This window comes from Herpailurus yagouaroundi, unplaced genomic scaffold, assembly GCF_014898765.1.
Source record: "Herpailurus yagouaroundi ecotype Mexico unplaced genomic scaffold, PumYag 205, whole genome shotgun sequence".
Lineage (NCBI taxonomy): Eukaryota > Metazoa > Chordata > Mammalia > Carnivora > Felidae > Herpailurus > Herpailurus yagouaroundi.
The window spans coordinates 7,359,260-7,369,701 of NW_024412436.1; positions in this window are offsets into that span (position 1 = coordinate 7,359,260).

Consider the following 10,442-nt stretch of genomic DNA (forward strand, 5'->3'; position numbering starts at 1 on the left):
TGCGGGCGCCGCGGGCGGCCTGGGGGCCCGCGCAGAGCGGCGAGCGGCAGCCGGAAGGGCAGGGCGGGCGCGCGGATGGAGGGATGCAGGGCTGGATGGAGTCCCGCGCAGCCGGCGCGTTTCATCACGTGCCTGCTGACTCCGCTGACAGTGCGAGGGCAGCGGCTGATTGATTATCGCTGTGCTTAACTGACGGCGGGGCGAGATGCCGGCGAGTCCTGGGAGGCGAGAAAATGGCCAGGACCGATGGAGCCCTGCGGCCCGCCGCCTGCGGCTTTGTCGGCTTCGTCCTAAGTTTGAGCAATGGGAAGCGATTTGGAGGCTGCCCACTCGAGCTGGAAGCCTCGCCACCTGTGAAGCCGAAGGGCCACCCATCCCCCGTGCGCGCCGCCGTCTTGCAAGGGAGGTGCTCAGAGGACCCACCTCTCCGCCCCTGCTCCCACCTGCTCGCAGGTTTCCGAGAGGCCCTGGGGTGCTGATCCCCCAGAATTATTCCTCCAAGTCGATGGCATTAATTCCGCTGGAAGGGTTGGAACGACATGAAGAAGCAAAATCACTGTCGCCCCAATTATAGTAAAGAAACTTGTGTCTCTGGCTTTCTGGGGCAGATTTGGGAAGCTATAAATATCAAGTTTTCTTTCTTTCCTCAGCTGGGCCAGGTGTGGGGGAGAGAGAGAGACAGGATAATCAAGACAGCCCCTTCTCAACATCCTAGCTGCACACAGAATAGAAGCGACCCCTGGTTGTGTCACCAGAGCCATGTGGCCCAGTGCATTTGCCCCAGTCCCATCTGGGCAGGCAGGTTTCACCCAAGGAACCTTCTATTCTCTAACCTCTGTTCGAAGTACTACTGGGCAAAGGTTCCCATCCCAAACTGCTTTGTACACACCCTGGTCTGACCCATCTCCCGCTCTTCCCCAGTTCCCCAAGTTTCTCCATTGTGTGCTCTGGAAAGTATGCTGTTTTTCGCCAAAACTGTCATTTCATTTTTGTTTTTTTCTCTAACATTTCCTAAACGTTCTGTTCTACCCGGAACCCACCTCTTCCCCCTTCAGCCCCTCTCTCTCTTCCTCTTTGCTCAGTCTACTTCTGGAAAGCTGGCGTGAATGGGATTAATAAATTTGGAAAGAATAATTGGGTATGCTCACTCAGCTTGACCACTTTTCCTCTTAAGGGCAAGCTGCCTGAAGGAAGCAAGGTTTCTCCTTTGCATCGCTAGATGAAGGGGGCCCTGCCCGTGCTCAGCACTGATGGACCATTCTTATCAATCAACAAACTAGCATATAGAATAGAGCCAACTTTCTATAATTTATGCATGAGATATAAAATACACCCCAGATGCATGGGACCCCATCTATCCATCCATCGTATAGATAGAACATCTATATCTACACCTGGGTCTAGATCTAGATTATCTTGCATAAGTTATCTATATGTAGGTATAGACATGTATAAAATCTCCCTTGACACACTTTCCGCTTATTTCTGCCCTATTTTTTTAGCTTCTTTGGCACCAAGAATGTCTTCTCCTTTCATTTTGTCCTGAACCTATTCTATCCTGCTATCTCCATGCTACTAAACCAATGGTGAACAGTCAGTTATCGTATCAAATGGCTTTTCAGCAGTCGTTAACGTTGATCTCTTTCACATTCTCAAAAACTTTCTACATTTAGCTACCAGGACACCAATGTCTATTATTTCTCCTCTGCATTTCTGGTTGCTATTTATCAAGCTATTACTTGTTCCTCTTTTGCTTTTTCACCCTGAAATTTTGGAGTGCCTCAGATCTCAATCTGTGGGCCTCTTCTCCTCTAAATTTACATGCATTCCCTAGGTGGGCTAAATCAGACTCACATCTTTAAATGTTACCTAAATAGTAATAACTTCCAAATGTATACTTTAATGTAGGTCTGTACTCTGAAATCCAGTCGGTCAACTGGCTCTCCACTTGATACCTAATTGGTGTCTGATTCAGCTTTATGAAAACAAGGATATTGTCTATTTAACTCATTGCCATACATTCCAGGCATAGGATAGTTCCTAGCCCCCAGTAGACGCATGTTAACTAAATGAATCAATGTATCTAATAACAACAATCTGATACATAATCTTTATATTTAGTAATGCATTGTTTACATTATTATCTCATTTAATCCTCTAAAGCCCTGCAGAGGTGGTTATAACTGTTATCTCTTTTACATCAATGCACCAATAGGGAAGGAAAGGATCAGACAGGTTAAGTAAACTGCCCCATACAACCCACATAACCACTAAGTAACTGTGGTGGTTTGTGCTGTGTCAACTTGATTAGCTGGAACTACATTTCCCAGGATGCCCTTCCTTGTATTCAAGTGAGGAGAGGAATTTGTGCAAGATTGAGAAAACAGTGCTGCACCCAAGGAACATAGCACCTGCCTCTCTGGTGGCCTTTGCAGTCTGTGTGTTGACATGTACCAAGTCCCAGAAGGTTCTAGTATGTCCTTGCTCTCCCTCACTTCACATTCAGGTCTTCCAAATTCATTCCCCTCCTGAGCAATGGTACCCCCACACACTTCACAAAAGCCTGAATGTGGACCTACAAAGGCAGCAGCCACGCAAAGACCACAGCTTTCCACTGACTTTCCTGCCAGCGTCCTTTTATGGTCCCCCTCCTGCACCTGGCCATGCCTGGCTCCCCAGCTTCCCCTGTAGACTTCAACTTGCCCACCCACTTGCCAAAGACCTCAGGGGGGTTAATAGTGTCTTTTTTCAGATCTTCCCATTCCTTATTCCGGAAAATAACTTCCCCGGCTTCCCTCACAATTGTATAAGCTCTTGTTCCCATAACACACCCCTTACTCCATTGCGTTCACAGTGTTTCTACTTCTCTGAGTTCTCTACCTCTCTGGCAGAGCTCAAATCCAAGTCTTCCTGGTACTTTTCACTATTCCACAAGAAATCCAAGTTACAGAGACAAAAACCTTGAAGCCATTGATACAAGAAAGTGCAAAACTGAACCACAGAAAGTGTGAAAAGAGTTGATATTCCAACCAGGCTCTTCAAGGACTGATAGGAGGTCTACCTGAAAGGTGATGAGGGAAGGAGTTTCCAGTCAGGCACAAAGGCAAATTCTAAAACCCATTAGGACAATGACTATAATAAGATGACCACTCATTGAATCCATACGGTCTCTAAACACATTAAAAATATTCTCACCATTTCTGACAAAATCTACCCCATAAGCTATGAAAAGAAACTGATGTTCCAGTTAGGAAACTTGACTGTGATTGTATACTTTCTAAATATCAGAGTCTGGACTCGGACACACCGCTGCGTGACTCCAAAGCCCTACGAAAAACACCTGAAAAATGCCTCTAGCTACAGAATCAGTTTTTAAAAATGCGAGGGTCTCCCACAGAGATGCCTGTCATTCTTCCGTCTGCCTCCTCTCTCCTGGCACCTGTCTTCCCTCCACACACCTAACTCACGCCTTTCTCACTGGGCACTAATAACCCAAGATGCCTTATGGCTACTTATGGCTGCAAGGCAAATATCATGGAGCAAAATTCAGGGCAGAGCATGATTCACCATTTCTTCTTCTGTTATTGTTAAGCCTCATTAGACGGATCATAATTTGTGTTGCTGTGCATTGGAAGCAAAATTATGTCTTATTACCTTAATACTCCTAGGACTCACATTTTTTTCTTATCTAACCTTGAGGGAATTAGACTAGATCATCTGGATCTTAGAACATAAGGTTTTAATAGGTTCTTTTGTACTCTCCTCCTACATAGTGGCCCTTTATGTTGTAAACAGCAAACAACATGGATATTGTGGCATGTCTTTCTTTCTTTCCAAAACCATGTAAATATGTGATCCTCAGCTAAAATCATGTTTTTATCATTTTCCTTGTGGACCTTATGTTTTGTGCTATTTCTGTCAAACAAATTAAATTGTAAGATGTAATAATGCATCCATTTTTCCATTCCAGATAAAACTCCAAGGACCAGGTAAGAGCCCTGTTACTCTCCTGGGATAGAATTTCTCCCCAAATAATGGCATTCGTGGTTTCTGTTGTTATTGTTTTGTTTTTTGTTTGTTTTTAGCTGCAGCAGTCTTATCTTGGAAAAAAATAGAATTTGATTTGTTTTTTAAATACTGGACATAGCTTCAGTAGTTTGTGAGGAGTGTTGTAACAAATTATCACACACTAAGTGGCTTGAACAACAGAAATGTATTGTCTCACAGTTCTGGAGACTAGAAGTCCAAACTCAAGGTGTGGGTAGAGGTGGTTTCTTCTGAGGACTCTGAAGGAAAGATTTGTTCAGGGCCTGTCTCCTTGGTTTGTAGGTCACTGTCTCTCCCTGTCTGTGTCTCCTCACATTGTCGTCTGTGTTTGTTTCTGTGTCCAAATCTCCCCTTTCTATATGGACACAACTCATATTGAATTTGGGTTCACCCCACTGACCTCACTGTAACTTGACTACTTCTCTAAAGATCCAATCTCCAAACCAGGTCACAGTGTGGGCACAATTTAACCCATAGCAGCAAATCATTTTTTTTGCAAATCATATTTTTGCAAATCATTAGGGGCTCCAGAATTTCCAAACTGTGAGCTACTTCCTTCCCTCCTTTCCTTTTTATCAGTTGTGCGTGGAAGTGTGTTTTTTACATTTTCATTTTTAGATCATACGTACACATATGTAACATAAGTATATGTTATATAACATATACATATGGTGTATATATAAAGAATCTAAAGAAATATATGTGACTTTTGCCCTCAAGAAGTTTCCCTTCTTTTTCAGAGGATAAAATTTCTCTTTTTTCTCACAACTCACACACAGACCGATCTGCAAATCCAGTTGGCCTCTACCTGCAAACTACGTCCAGAATTCTCACCACCTCCTCTGCTCCCAACCTGGCTTAAGCCTCAATTTAATCTCTCCTGGGTGAATACAATGACCTAATTGGTTTCTCTGCTCCCATCCTTCCCCATCTACATCTGTTCTCGATGTAGCAGCCAGTGATCACTTTAAAATGAAGCCATGTCACTTGTCCGTGTAAAATCCTCCAAAGACACCCCATGTCACTCAAGGTATCTTCAAAAAGCCTCATGCTCTGACACCATGTTACCTCCTCTGACCTCAATTTATGCTGTTCGCCTTCTTACTCACTCTGTTCTAGCCACACTGCCCTCCTGGATTCTTTAAACATTCCAGGCATGCAGCTGCCACAGCTATTTGCACCGGCTGTTCCTACTGCCTTGAATGCTTGTCCCTCAGATATTGCTCCCTTCCTTTCTTCAGTTCTTTACTCAAATGGCATCCTGTCATTTGATGCCTATTCTAGAATAGTGAAGCCTATTCTACACACCTTAATTAAGATTATATACTCTCCTTGTACTCCCCTCTCATTACACTGTTTTATTTGCTTTCAGAGCATCCATCACCTACTAGTATACTGTACTACTCAGTTACTGTTTGCTGTCTGTCTCCCCCTACAAGAAGTAAATTCTGTAAGGTCAGGGATTTTCCCTCTCCTATTCATTGCTGTATTCCTGGGGTCTAGAACAGAATATGGCATATAATTGACACCGAATAATTATTTGCTGATCTATTGTGAATAAATCCATGAACACGATTCTGTTGAAAGACTGGCTGGACTCAAAGAATCCAGTCAAAAACGTTGAGCAAAACTGAATTCAACTCAAGTTTCACTGTGGATGGAAATGCTCCACCCTTAAAATGCATTTTCTGTGTGTCATGAAGGAGAAGAATCATTCTCTTTCCCACCGTACACCCACTTCACAGAGGAACGGTTGAGAATTAATTAAGTGGTAATGTGGAAAAGGCATTTTGAATTTCTAGGAGAAAGCACTTTATTAATTTGAGGCTTTTATTACATGAAAGAATTGTGAGCGACACAGGGGCAAGTAGAAAGAGGAGGAAATGTTGATGAGATTACACTGTTCACAATGCTGCAATGGCATTTTCAGGGATAATTGATTTGAGATTGATAGAAGCAGAGTGAAAAAAGAAAAGTGGTTTGTGAAATCTTACCCCCTGGACAGGTTAAAAAAAAAAAAAAAAAAACCTTCTTCTCTGTAGTTAATTCTCAATTATTTTGATCACAAAACCCCGTTAATGAAATATTTTCCACTTTTACCATTCTTTTGTCCATTTTATGGCCATTTTCCTGCTAATTGGAACTCCCATAACAATGTCAGAGGGCTGACAAAGAAAAAGACTAAAAAACTAAAATTTGTCCTTATCAGAAGTTGATTCCTCTCTCCTTTCTGTTGAAATGTTTAAATTCTGAACTAGATTACTTTCAGAATGACACCATTTTTAAATGTTACACACTTTTTGATTCACTAGAAAATGAGCTGAGCATGTATTAGGACATAGGACATTTCAGGGCAAATGAAGTCTTTTGGAAAGACAGTCTGGTGGTGATCATATTGACCACATCAAGAGAAGCAGTGGCATAGAAATAGACCAACACTTCTGCTGGTCAGACACCAGGGGTGGCTGTAACTATAGTAATTGAAAACAGTCCGTGCAACAGGCAGGATGTAGTGTCTAGAATGTAGTGAAAACCAAGTAACAGGATCAGAATGGCAAAACAAGAGCTAAAAGTTAGTGCCCCTGCAGGAGGGCTAAGCATGGCAAGAACAGGCCATATTTGGAACTTCCGGCAGGCAGCAGGGCCGGGGGCAGAGCACCCCTAGCTGGATGGGGGCCATGGGGTTATGACCCCAGAAGATGGGAAAACAGAGCAATTCATTTCTTATTTGATTTCCAAACTCTTAGCCAGAAACAGTCTTCAAATTGGAAATGATAGAAGACATGATTAGAACAATAAACAATAAAAATGGAAGGGATAGGGGCGCCTGGGTGGCGCAGTCGGTTAAGCGTCCGACTTCAGCCAGGTCACGATCTCGCGGTCCGGGAGTTCGAGCCCCACGTCAGGCTCTGGGCTGATGGCTCAGAGCCTGGAGCCTGTTTCTGATTCTGTGTCTCCCTCTCTCTCTGCCCCTCCCCTGTTCATGCTCTGTCTCTCTCTGTCCCCAAAAAAATAAATAAAACGTTGAAAAAAAAAAAGAAAAAAAAATGGAAGGGATAATCTTCAAATAATAAATATAAAAACATGATTTTGATGAAACAAACTTACTTTCTCAGCAGAGTTACAGCCAGGACTTAAGCCCAATCTTTAGAATCCCAATCTGATGCTTCTCCCAGTATGTGATGTTGCCTCTAAGAGGCAACCGAGACTCAGAATAAAGGAAAAATTGGTAAAAGGGCCCTTGATTGTTTTAAAAAGTTTGTCTCCAGAGTCAGAGCAGTTCCATTCTTTTGTTCTGAAAGAACTTGGAAAAGAAATTCTCAGGAACTTTTGAAGTGCGGTAGAGAAAAGATGATAGCAAAATAGGGCCAATTTGCCTGAAATAAGAGAGAAAATCGATACCCAAATTAAATTGGTACACAGACTCTGTCCATAGGAAAGTTCTGTCATAGAATCCAGTAAATGTTTATTAAGTCCCCATGATACCAGGCATCATGTTAGTCTCTGATGATGAACACACCTTCCCAAGACAGAGGAGACAAATGGGTAAATCACTGTAGTGTGATGTGTTCGGGATATGTGCATATAAAGTGTTAGGAAAGCACTGAGCTGAGAGGCAAGGACATTTTATCAGTCTTTGAAACTGATGGGAATCTTCCAGATGGACAAAGAGGAGGAATAACACAGAAGCACTTCAGGTGGGTGGAATAACATGTGCTGGACTGCAGAAACATGAGCAAGGATGAATGTTTGATGAACAGCAAAAAGATTGGTATGGCTGGTTTCAAAGAGAGGGAAAGACTTTGATGGAGGTGAATCTGGTATACAAATTGGAGACAGCTTGTGAAGAGCCTACACAGCTCATGCTGCAGAGCTTGGGTTTTAAGCAATCAGAGAGTGGATGAGTTTTGAAAACTTAAAGGGAAAAGTGGTGATCACAAAGAGTCAGGGAGGGACTGCCAGCTATGTGCCATGCAGACTAGCTTAACCTCCTCTGCAAGTATGGTCTCTAGACTGGCAAATGAGGGCTATGTGATGGCAATATATGTTATTCAGCACGGCATGTGATAGTTTCTTTTGTGATAGCTTTGTAGACATGATGCTAAAATAGGGGCTTAAATAAGAGTTCATTGGATTCATTGGATTCATAACAGACTGAATAAGGTCGGCAAAAAAGAGCACTGATTAATTGACCAGAACCCACCCAACAGGAGGACTTTATGGAAAAGGCTCAGAATTCTCACCTTAGAATTTCCCTTTCTAACTGGGCATGTGAACAGTGACTCTATTACAGGTGGAAACGGCCCAGTGACCGGATGTATAAATGGCATAAAGCTATGAGGAGTAGCTAATGCACTAGAGAATAGCAGTAGGACCCAAAGAGATCAAGGCAGGCTACGAACCTGCCTTGATGAACCACATAAAATGGAATATACCAAGGAGAAATAGTAAGCCTCATATCCAGATCGAAGACAGCCGGACCAAGTACTAAATACAGGATGGACAAGATGTGACTGAACATCAGTTCCAATGAAAAAGACACTAGGTTTTTGTTTGTTTGGGTTGCAGTTGAAAGCAAACTCAATATTGTTCAAAAAGAGCGCACATCTGCCCCCAAAAAGCCACTCTGATGACTGGAAGAAAGAGATATTTTGTCAGTGAAGAAAAAGGCTTGGACGATTTGGGATAATCATCTGAAAACATTAAAGGACTCTCAGAATCAAACAATCTTTCAAGCCCCGGAGGACAAACTTCACTTTGACAGGTAGAAGTTTCAGGCATAGATTTCAGTTCAGCACCAGGAAGTACTTTCTAATAGTCAGGCTGTTCAGCTTTAATGAGGAGGTGAATTGCACACCCCTGGAGGCATCTGAGGTGTCTGAGGGTAGACCCTGGTCTGGAAGAGATAGTTGCTACACTGAAGATCCTAGGTCTAGATGACCTCCAAAGTTGCTTCCATGTTGTCTGACTATAAGATGACATGGCATAGGAGGAAGCAACTTGAGAACTAAATGCTACCATTTTCCTGGGAGGACTTAAAATGATTTTGACCTAAACAGAGACAAGAATGACAGGAAATATTTAAAATGACAGATGAGTGAAGCCATAACACAGCCTCTCTTTGAGTTCATTTTGGGCTTCGGTGTTGTCAGGGAAGACCTCACGTGGGACGGGGACTTACGTAGCTTCGAACATTTGGTAGATGGAAAAGGGGTACAATGGCAGTTGTTCAAGTGTGACCATGACAGACGCTCCACATGCAGAAACATTTATTTTCTACGTTCACGCGGATGGTTTCCACCACACGGTTGTCTTAAGTGCATCTGCCGCCCAGTGACTAGTAGGTCCTCAAAAGATGCTGATTTTATCGTGCTCAGGGCAAGAGGGCGCCTGCTCACCCCAAGTCAAGCCTCCCTTGTAATTCTCTAATTCTCCTTTCTCTGACTCTCCATCATCTCTACGTGTAAATATTGTTTAGCACTATCAGCTAACTACGCATTAGCACTTCTGAATTTCGACAAACCTAACTTGTGTTGAGAAGAAGAAATAGCAAGGAAAAAAATAGATGAAGGAACTGAAAGCTTTACTTAAATTACTTACTGCACTTCTGTAATTGATAGAAAAACATTTAGGAACGTGACCCTAAATTAGTTTGCTATGTCCATCAACTTTGAATATGAAAATAAGGCAAATTTATAAGAATAACACTGTGACTGAAAGACTGTAAAGCAGTCTAAGGTAAAGAGCTTGGTATCTGAATTAAGATTCTCTGTTTGCTGTATCAGATTTTCTCTTATAGCGTGTTAACCACCTTCTCTGCAGCTTGCAATCTATTTGGCACAGGGTGGTGTTCTCTAATTCTTTTTAAACATTAGACCCTTTTCTTTCTAATCGTGTGTTATTCAGGGATAATTGTTCAAGGTATGAAAATCCATATTGTTTACCTTTGATTAAAAGAGCTCATTAACTGGATATTTGGAAAACAAAGCTGTTCCTTTTTTTCCTGAGATTCCCAGTGCAGCCTGTGGGCACCTGGGCACCCAACCCTCCCTGAGCAAGAGGCCAACGTCCTGGATTCATCTCTTTCAGTCCTCTCGGGCTCCTAAATACATGTAAATGAGCCTCCCAAACACCTCAGCTCTTAAATCTAACAACTGTTTAATTCCTGATTGGCAAAAACGTTTTGTGTTTTGTTTTTGTTTGGATGCCTGAGCTCTGCATGTTGAGAAAGAGGTGGCCACTTGAGGGATCAGCAGAAAGAATGCTAGGTTGAGCAACCCTCGCCTGGCAAGGGCCGTGGCATTCCAGGCCTTCAGACCATCTGGCCTAAGGTGCTCCTTCTCTTCACAGACTCATATGTGAAGGTGCCAGATTCAAGTCGCCCATGTGAACAC